General features: G+C 43.3%; 2 pseudogenes; one reads left to right on the forward strand and one right to left on the reverse strand.

Moving 5' to 3' along the window:
* Positions 1–4,715: 4,715 nt before the first annotated feature.
* On the reverse strand, positions 4,716–5,182 carry LOC142440729 (ADP-ribosylation factor-like protein 1 pseudogene; annotated as a pseudogene).
* Positions 5,183–9,718: 4,536 nt separating this feature from the next.
* On the forward strand, positions 9,719–10,822 carry LOC142440731 (forkhead box protein H1 pseudogene; annotated as a pseudogene).
* The last annotated feature ends 228 nt before the right edge of the window (positions 10,823–11,050 follow it).

Raw genomic sequence — 11,050 nt, forward strand, 5'->3', positions numbered from 1 at the left:
CTATTCTTTTTAAATGAGGCTTTGGCACATATTGAATTGTATGCATTTTAGTTTTATTCTCTTAGGTATAAATATGATTTTAGTATTATTTTGTTAAAAATTATGTTTGGCTAAAGAGTGGGGTAAAAGTGTCAAGTTGATAAGGAGTGATCTGTGACAGTTACATAATCTCCTTTCAACTTGCAAAAAGGGGAGTCTAGCCTATCAATCAGGTCTCAGTTTGATAACCTCATTTCGAGGCACCATGAAGATAAATAAATTACTGGAGGCCAGATACACACACACTCTCTTTGTGCTAACAAGACACAAAGAGCTCTGCTAGATCCCTGGAGCTTGAGTAGCCACGTAGAGACTGCTGCCACTGCCACTGGATCCACAAGATTTTCCATCCACTGGCCTGTGATCTTCTGGCATTTGGCATCATTGCATGTTTTGTGTGAGTGTGAAGAGGAATTGACATATTGGTATCACACATATGGACTAATATCAGACATATAGACATGATCTGGACTGGGTTGGGATATTTTCTCAATATACAATTGCTCATTTATATAAAACTCTTTCTTATTTACATATGAGTGTCTATGAATTTGTTTCCCTAGTCAACAAAGACTAACACACTGGGTATTGTCTGTCACACAGAGTTATAATGTTGGATGTGCATAGCAATACTCCATTGTTAAACGGAAGTGGTATGTATGAGATTGGGCCCAAGAAGGACCTAAAGGTGTAAATAAGCTGCATGAAGAAGTGGCCCAAATGCCCACAGTCTCGACTCCTGTCACATTATCTTCCTTCTTCCAGTCTGCACCTATGGCCTCCTGCGGAGTTCCTTATGATAAGGTAACTGAAGAACAGAGAAGTCATGTTTGGTTTATGGATGGCTCTGAACAATATGTGGGTGCTACTCATAAGTGGACAGCAGGAACATTACAGCCCCTTTCTGGGATCTCCCTAAATGAGTGGTGAAGGGAAGTCCTTCCAAAGGGCAGAACTTTGAGCACTGCACCTATCTGTTCAGTTTGCCTGGAAGGAGAAATGTTCAATTGTGAGATTGTATACTGATTCATGGGTTGTGGCTGGTAGCTAATGGCTTGGCTAATGATCAGAGAAATGGAAGGAACACTATTAGAAAATTGGTGACAAGGAGGTTTTGGGAAGAGGTATGTTGGACAGACCTCTCCAAATGCACCAAAAAAGTAATCATGTCTCATGGGAACACTCACCAAAGGGTTACCTCTGAAGAAAGGGGACTTTAACAACTAAGTGGATAAGAAAACATGCACTGCAGAGACTGGTTCTCCTCTTTCCCCTGCCACTCCTGCCATTGCCCAATGGGCACAAAGTGGACATGGTGGCAGGGATGGAGCTTATGTATGGGCACAGCAACATGGACTTCCACACACCAAGGCTGACTTGGCCACTGCCACTGCTGAGTGCCCCAGCAGCACAAGCCAGCATTGAGTCCAAGATATGGGACCATTTCTCAGGGAGATCAACCAGCAACCTGGTGGCAAGTTAATTACTTAGGACCATTTCTGTCAAGGAGGGGCAGCGTTTTGCTCTTACTGGAATGGACACCTACTCTGGATATGGATCTGCCTTCCTTGCACACGATGCTTCTGCCCAAACCAGCATTCATGGACTTACAGAATGCCTCATTCACCAGCATGGCATCCCACATAGCATTGCTTCAGATCAAGGAACTCACTTCACAGCAAATGCGGTACGGCAGTGGGCCCATGCCCATGGAATCCACTGGTCCTCTCATGTTTCTCATCACCCTGAAGCAGCTGGCTTGATAGAATGGTGGCATGGCCACCTAAAGAAACAATTATGGTGCCAGCTAGATGGCAACAACTTGTGGGGCTGGGGCAATGTTATCCAGGAAGCTGTAAACCCTCTAAACCAGCAGACAATATATGGTGTTGTGTCTCTAATAGCCAGGATTTATAGGGTCCAGGAAACAAGGGTGGAAACTGGAATGGCACCACTCACTATTACTCCTACTGACCCACTTGCAGCATTTTTGCTTTCTGTCCCAGTAACCCTGTGTGCTTTAGGCCTGAAAGTCCACATCCTGAAAGAAGGAACTCTCCCACCTGCAGACACTGAACTGGCAGCTGAGAATGCCCCCTGGCCACTTTGGGCTTCTCAGGCCTTTGTATAAACAGATCAGGAAGGCTGTCACTGTACTGAGTGATTGTGATTGATCCTGATTACCAAGGAGAAATGGGACTGGTTCCACGTAATGTAAAGAAGACTATATCTGGATACCAGGAGATCCTATAGACCATCTCTTAGTACTACCATGTCCTGTGATTAAAGTAAATGTTAAACTACAGCAACCCAATCCTGACAGGACCGCTAATGACCCAGATCCCTCAGGAATGAAGATCTGGGTCACCCCACCAGGCAAAGAACCATCGCCAGCTGAGGTGCTGGCCCAAGAGCAAAGGTAAAACAGAATGGGTAGTAAAAGAAGTTAGTTCTTTCTATCTATTAGTTATGACCATGTGATTAATTGCAAAAGCAAGGTTTATGATTATCAGTTTATCTTCTTAATTGGTGCTTATTGAATATCATTCCTTTGCGTATGTGTGATGTACTCAATACAATTAGATTCAGTGTGTTTTCAATTATATGTATGGAGATGTAAGTGTGATTTAATTAATGTCTGCAAAGTATATTTGGCTAAAGAATTGTGCACAGGTCCCAAGTTGTCAAGGGTTGAACTGCGATAGGTTTATTATGCCAATGTGGCCAGTAGGAACATTGGGGATTAATGAGGTCACAATTTGATTGGAGGGAAAGGTGATAAATGGCTAGGCAAGTCCTGCCCCTCTCTTGCTGTCTGATGACCAGAGCTTGCTGGAGCCCTGGGTTGCGTTTGCTGCTGCTGTAGCTAGCTCTCTGCCTCAACCTGTGAGCTATACCACCTGTGGGCCAGGGCAATCATTGGATCATGTTGCTAGAGCTTGATGTTCCTTTGAGACCTGCCTCACCACACTGCTGGTGTGTATATTGCTTGAGCCGGAGGCTGGAGATTCCGTTGCCTTGCATTGCTTACCCAGCAGACTCTGTGAGTTGAAGGACTTCCAGTATATTAGCTGTTCCATGGAAGCGAGTTGAACTGAACCCTCTGTACTGCTGTGTAGACTGATTAGCTGTTATATTCCTTCTTGCTGTATAAATCTCTATCTAATCATGAATGCCCTGGTTTTGTTTCTCTATAGATCCCTGCATAAACACACAAGTGGAGAACTACACTTAACATTTAAATTTTTGTCAAAATATTAAAACATAAAATAATATATAGTTTGTAGCTCTGCTTGGCTTTGGAATTTTTGCAGAGATAACTCAAAATGTGCTATCTCAATATTTCCCTAAACTATCTAAAATTAAAAGGGTGCAAAGATTTTGTATATTCCATTTAAATTTGATATTATAGTCAAAGAAGAATATCGATGCCATTTAAATATTATCTTTTCCCCCTTGTGATAGATAACTAACCAAGCCACATCCATGGGATACAATTCCAGATGGCTCATATATTTATTTCTAATTATATTTCTTCATTTGATAAGAACTTGCACATATTTTCATTGACATATTGGCATTTTTAACTTTCCCTCAATATCATATAGAGCAAAAGAGAATTCACATATGTGGTTTTAGCTTGAGAAGGAAAAATGCTAGATCAGTGTAAAGAGTTTGGGAAGCAAATAGTCTCCTATCATAAAAAGTATATTTTGCTTTGTGTGCTCTTTTCTACATTCTCTTGCTTGTGATGCTGCTGTAAAATTCTCCCAAATCTAAAAGAGGCCTTGAATTTCCTCTGCTTCAGTTGCGAGTCTATTAATAGGATGGGCAGAGAATTGCTATGCTTTGTTGCTTTCAGCTGATGGAATCGAATACAAGGGCCTCTTACTTTCAAAGTGGCATTGAAGCAAAATTCTCTCAAGCAGATATCCAGGAATGGAGCAAAATAAAGTAGGCTTTTCATTTCTCCACAGGGCTTGGGGAGGATATATAGATCTTTTTAAAAACATTTACCCCAATATTTGAGCAACTTATAAAATTTGAAACTATCAGCTGCTTCAATAAAACCATGAACATTGTCAGGGTAAAGCTAACATCTATAATTATGCATAAACCAAAATGTCTGTAGAAATGTGAGGTTATTTCATTAGTATTCATTGGAGGATAAACCTACATTTTAAGTAGGAAAATGCCCTCTTTCTTTAAATATTATATATTTACGGTTGGCATTCATAAAATCATAGTTCAGATTGAAAAGTTAAAAATTTTCAGTGGATTATACATTCTAACTAGCATTGTGACTTCTTAAGATTTCAAAAAGTATATGGAGCTACATATTAAAAATAATACCATCAATGAAAGTGTGTCTTCATAAGATAGTGTTTTGTTGTGTTTTGCGTTCTTCATTAGGACAATATTTAAGTCAGAGTTCCATACAAATAGAATATATGTCTTAAACACGAGAAAGGTATATTTTTATACAGTCACTCGGTTCAATCAAAATGAGTTGCCTTTCCAACTAAATACTCCTTTTCCGTGTTTATTGCAAACACTGCCATCAATTTAGCATATGCCGGGAGTCATGTGAATTGAATGTTGTCGTGACGCACACTTGACTGATTCCAAAGGGATCCGTGTTGAACTCTTCTTTCCGATGCGCAGAAGCAGTTCAGTTACTGTCTGCTCTTCAATGTTTCAACTCACCGTCTCATTGCCTCAGCAAGGCCAGAGCCTTTGCTTGCTGATCTTTGGACTATTTGCCATTATTGGTCTTTCCAGGCAGGTAACTCACGTAGATTTGCCATCTCTGAGGGAACCGGGACCTGTTTTATGCCGTGCTTATGTGTAAGCACCATTGAAATGGCTTTTTGTAACTCTTCTTCCTCCAGCAAGGCACTAACTCTGATTTGGAAATCTCAGTTCGGTCTTGCGCTCAACTGTACAATGTGTGTTTGAATAGTAACCTCACCACCACAGTCTGATACTTTTCTGTCCTCTTAAATCCCAGATTTGAAAATCTGAGGGTTTTGTATGTTACTGTTTCAATAGCAGCAATAGGAGTAACGGCTTCTCCAACCTGTAAGCTGTACCACATTGTGGGGTTTGCTGCGCCATCTAGTCCCCAAATTGAGATCCTCATTTCCTAGGGTTCCATACAGACTGGGAAAAAAATACTTGAGAAAGAGCCACCTGCCCTCTTTTGCATATCCTCCAAGCCAGGTCCCAGTCTACACAGTACTGCTTTTGAAATGCAGACACCAAGACTGCTTGCCTCAGCCTCTGCCTCCACCTGCGCTTCAAGGTCAAAGTCCTCAGCAGGTCTGTCAGCAATTTCCACGTCAGACTCCCGGTGTGGGGGCTCCTCAATTGCATACTGGGGACTCTCCATAAGATAGTTTTAAACCTATTTTCTGAAAAAAATGTGTGAAGATAGAAATAAGTTTACCTGCCTTTGCTTCCATCATTGCATTTTCTTTTCCCACTCGGCCCCTCCCTCCTTTGATGACGTCAGTGACTAGCTTGATTCTACTGAACAATCCAGGACCGCCACCTGTAGACACATGGAACCCCAGTACTGCATCACACCAGCACTTGAAGTCCTGGCATTTCGCCGCGAAATATAGAGAACATTTTACATCAAAGCTCAGAACAAAGCATCGAAATCGGACCCAATGCGCATGATTGTTGTACACAAAAGCAGTTTGTGTTTCGGTCACTCTGCGTTAGTTGTCATTGTTAGTACGCGTTGTTTACACTTTTTACGGCTGTATTGCAAACGTTTGCTATATTTTTTCTTAGTTTTTTTCTGGCTTTTTGTACTCTTTTTAGATTAAAAAACATGGTTCTAAGAAAGCAATTTTGAAAAGAGTCATCATGAAAAGAAACTGGTTAACCATGTTATTGATATTGTTGACTACAATGTAGTAACTGTTTTAGAAAACAGCTGAGGAAATGCCAAAAGTAGACCATATGAGACAGATTTTTTTTAACAATTTATTGGGGCTCATACAATTCTTATCACAGTTCATACATATACATACATCAATTATATAAAGCACATCTGTACAGTCTTTGCCCTAATCATTTTTTTCTCCTCTTTTCTTTTTTTACATTTTATTAGGGACTCATACAACTCTTGTCACCATCCATACATATACATACATCAATTGTATAAAGCACATCCATACATTCCCTGCCCCAATCATTCTCAAGGCATTTGCTCTCCACTTAAGCCCCTCGCATCAGGTCCTCTTTTTTATTTCCCCTCCCTCCCCTTTTCCCCCTCCCTCATGTGCCCTTGGTAATTTATACATCGTTATTTTGTCATATCTTGCCCTATCCGGAGTCTCAGGATCCACATGTGACCTCTTCCCTGGGAGAGGGACAGCAGAGAAGAGGGGGAAGGGAGACAGATTTTTTTTTAAGAGAAAGCCAGCCAGGTCCTAGTGAGAAAAGTCAAAGAAAGGGGGAAAACGCTCCTGAAAACCATCAACCAGTGGATTTTATGGAAAGGGATCCCCCTTCCAACAATGACTGTCTCTCTCTCCACACTTCCTCTCCACATGTGTCCACAGATCCAGATCCTCATCTGTCTCAAGGTAAGGGCCATACCATACTTGTTAAAAACATTTAAATGTGGTGTTTATTATTGAAATTATATTATTTAACTCTGAATTTATTTACTTTGAAATTTCTGTGTAATGTTTTGTACAAAAAGGCAAAGTTTGTGTAAAAACTTGGTGTTACAGTGGATTTTTACATAAAATTCTAACACAACCTGAATTCAAGTCTTACTCAAAGATAAAGCAATCAGAATAATATATTAACAGCACAAACATATTCATAATATGTAATTATATTTGTCACTACAAAATAATAATATAATAATGAGCTGCAGTCAATTAAGATAAGCCACAGTGGGTTACATGATGTGCAGCTAAGCCGCAAGGTTAGTAGTTAGAAAGGACCAGCCACTTTGTGGGAGAAAGAAGGGACTTTCCACTTTCACAAAGATTGAGGGTCTCAGAAAGCCACAGGAACAGTTCTACCCCGCCCTAGAAGTTGGTATCAACTGGGTGGCAGTGACTCTTGAATTTAAGTCAATTGAGATGACCTTCCAGCATAAGTACGTAGGTGATACATTATAATTCTGGAATTAATATCCTATTGTGCATGTGGCTCTAGTCCCATTTGGGAAGGTATGCTAATGGCCAGGAGAGAGGTGTGATTAATTCCTGAGCTTAGGACATGGATCAATTTGCACATTTGTTTTCTTGGGGGTATGGTCTGCCCTAGGTCAGCAACCACACCTCCATCCACGCTATCCCTCTGTGTAGAAGTGCCATCCGGGGCAGGGAGAGAAATCCCAGGGCCATTAAGAGACTTGTTCAAGAAACCTGCCTTGGAAGAGGCTAGAGTTAGAGCAGCAGACTCTGTAGTGTGGAGACTGTGGGGTGGAACAAAGACAAGGAAACCATGAGACAGAACAGAAGAGTCGTCTCAAGTGTACGGAACTTTGAAGCAGATCGATGGGTTTCCTGGTCCACGCACACGGAGGCCAAGGGCTGCTCTGGAAGAGTGGCTGTATCCTTACAGCTTACTCACTGTTGCAGCCACAGTGTCGACTCAGCTGGTATTTGTGTCTTATTGACGATGCAAAGGCATTCAACTGTGTGGATTACATATTGCGAATGGCATTGAGAAGAATGGGAATTCCAGACCATTGTGCTCATGCAGAATCTGCACATGGAACATGAGGCACTTGTGCAAACACAATAAGGGTATACTGCGTGATTTATCATTAGGTAAGTTATGTATCAGGGTTGTGTCCTCACAATACTTAGTCAATTTGTATGTTGAACAAGTAATTGGAGATGCTGGATTACTTGAAAAGGAATGTGGCATGAGGATTGATTTATTAAGAGCCTTATTAGTTTATTAAAAACTTGCAGTATGCAGATGATACAACCTTGCTGGTTGAAATCAAGGGACACAAAGTACTTGCTGATGAAGATCAAGGATTGTAGCCTATAGTAAATATTAAAACTTATATAAATAAAACCCAAAACCTGACAGCTGGAGCAATAGGTAACATGATGATAAATAGACATGAAATAGTGAAGTTTTCAAAAATGTAGTCTAGCTTGGATCCACTATTAGTGCTCAGGGAGGCAGAAGTCAAGAAATCAAATGTCACATTTCCTTGGCTAAATCTGCTGCAGACAAATTGAGGAGCAAGGATGCCACTTTGAGGTCTAAGGTGTGCCTGACCCAAGGCAGGGTATTTTACATTACAGTATATACCTGTGAAAGCTGGACACGAACTCAGGAATCCTAAGATGATTTGATGCATTTAAATTATGATGCCGGGGAGGATGTTGAAAGTACTAAGGACTCACAAAAGAACAAACAAATCTAAATGGGAAGAAATATATTCTGAATGTTCCTTAGAAGCTAAGGTGACCAGACATACTTTAGACATGTTATTGGGAGAGACCAGTCATTCAGGTTTGGTAAAGTGGAAGGACAGCGACAAATGACCTGATATGGTGGCTGCAATAATGGACTTAAACAACAATTGTGAAGATGGTATGGGGCTGGGCAGTGTTTTATTTTTATTTTAGAGAGTTAATGTGTGTCAAAAGTAATTAGATGGCACCTAACACCATGGTTCCAAAACACTTAAAGGAGTCAGCCTCATTTCCTATGTGCAATTGTTTTGACTGTAAATTAAAGACTAGGTAGCATTATTAAAGAGCAATTGTGGGCATGGATAGCACAATCAGCCACAAAAATTGAGAATCACTTTGTTGCTGAAAATTACTAGAGTAATGTTTGTTGCAATCCACTTGGCAGCAATGTTGATAAGGGCACACATATTTGACATAGAAACTAGCCTTCGTGCTGAGAATATAGAAACTAATTGTCTCGTGAAATAAAGTCTTCAAAATTTAACAATATTTATTATTCTATGTAATAAAAGTAAAGTGTGTACTTTTCCTATGCTGTTGCTGGTAGGTGCCATAAAACCAGTTCAATACATAGTGACCCTGTGCCAACAAGATGAACTACTGCCAGGACCTGCCCCATCCTCACAATTTGTCTTCTGGTTGAGCCCAAAGCCCATGGTTGCAACCACTGCTGCAGTCCATCTTGTTGCAGGCCTTCCTCTTTTTCTCTGTCCCTCCACTCTACTAGGCATGATGTCCTTCTCCAGGGACTGATCTCTCCAGCAAACACGTCAAAAGTATGTGGTACAAAGTCACACCATTCCTCTCTTGTTTCTACTGTAAACGCTACTATATAGTAATAGGAAAAACACTACTATATAATAATAGGAAAAGCACTATTAGGTAGTAAGTACAGTGAGAAGCTACAGAGCTGCTTTAACTACTGACCCGTAAGGAGTGAAATCTTAGAAATTCTATATTGCTTTATGCTAAACTACACACACACGCACTAGTACATTATCATGGTTTATATTGCTGCTTGTCTGTATCAGATTTGATAACTGATAATTGTCCATTCAGAATTGTCCTTTACATATACATTATAAAAAACTGTGAGCGAAACAATGATAAAAGATTAATATATCCCAGCTTTGCTTCCTCACACAATCCTAGTCCCCTGTGCACTTCCACCGGCTGGGCCCCAGCCGGGGCTGCCTGCTGCCCTTATGGGGCCCAGCAGAGACCCTCACCTGGTCCCCCCCGAGGGTGGAGTCCCCTTCCCAGCTTCCCAAGAGGAGGAAAAAAAGATACCTGCGACATGACAAGCCTCCCTACACCTACCTGGCCATGATCGCCCTGGTGATCCAGGCTGCGCCGTCCCAGAAGCTGAAACTAGCCCAGATCATCCGGCAGGTCCAGGCCATGTTCCCCTTCTTCAGGGACGACTATGAGGGCTGGAAGGACTCCATCTGACACAACCTCTCCTCCAACCCATGTTTCCGAAAGGTGCCCAAGGACCCTTCAAAGCCTCAAGCCAAGGGCAACTTCTGGGTGGTGGACGTGGGCCTGATCCCAGCTGAGGCCCTGCGGCTGCAGAACACAGCTCTGTGTCGGCGCTAGCTAAGCAGGGGCGCTGGAGGGGCCTTCGCCAAGGATCTGGGCCCCTATGTCCTACTGGGCCGGCCCTACCAGCCTCCCAGTCCCCCACCAGCACCCCAGGAAGGCTTCAGTATCAAGTCCCTGCTGGGAGACCCAGGGGAGGGATCACACTGGCCCCATCTGCCTCCAAAGAAAAGTTCAGCTCCAGGCAGCATGGGGTGCGGCGTGCAGGAGAGGGTGCCCACGCCACCCCAGCCCTCTGAAAGACCCCTGTGGCCCTTCTGCTCACTCCCTGGACCCACAAGAGGTGAGGGGGAGACATCCCAGGGGGGACCACTCAGCTCCCTCCCCTCTCCCCAGAGCCCAGGGCCTGGCCTCTGCAACTACTGCCAGGCACCCCAGACACCCGAGGAGGACTATCTGATGGGGGACACAGGGCCCCACTTTGGGGGCAGCTGCCCACTTCCTACTTGCCCATCTATACCCCCAATGTGGTCATGCCCTTGGCTCCCCTCCCAACCACCTCCTGTCCTGGGTGCCCACTTGCCACCAGCCCAGCCTACTACGGGGTGGCCCCTGAAACCCAAGGATCCCCTGGGCTGCTCTGGGATCTCGACGCCCTGTTCCAGGGCGTGCCTCCGAACAAGAGCATCTACGACGTGTGGGTGAGCCACCCTCGGGACCTGGCTGTCCCAGGCCCAGGCTGGCTGCTCTCCTGGTATGGCCTGTGACACGCTCACCGGCCCTGCTGTGTAAGAGGGAATCTGCAGCCTCAAGTCACCAGTGACAACCATTTTGAGTCCACATTTATTGGATGACACCCCCTGCCCCCTAAAGGGTGGCAGCCAAGCTGGGTCCAGATCTGACTGTCCCTGGAGGCCGGTCTGTCTTGGCTTTCCCCTCCCCCACCCCCAAGGTGCAAGGCTGAAAGGAACTGGCTGGGCTTGTCCTAGCAGCAG

Source organism: Tenrec ecaudatus, chromosome 2, assembly GCF_050624435.1.
Source record: "Tenrec ecaudatus isolate mTenEca1 chromosome 2, mTenEca1.hap1, whole genome shotgun sequence".
Lineage (NCBI taxonomy): Eukaryota > Metazoa > Chordata > Mammalia > Afrosoricida > Tenrecidae > Tenrec > Tenrec ecaudatus.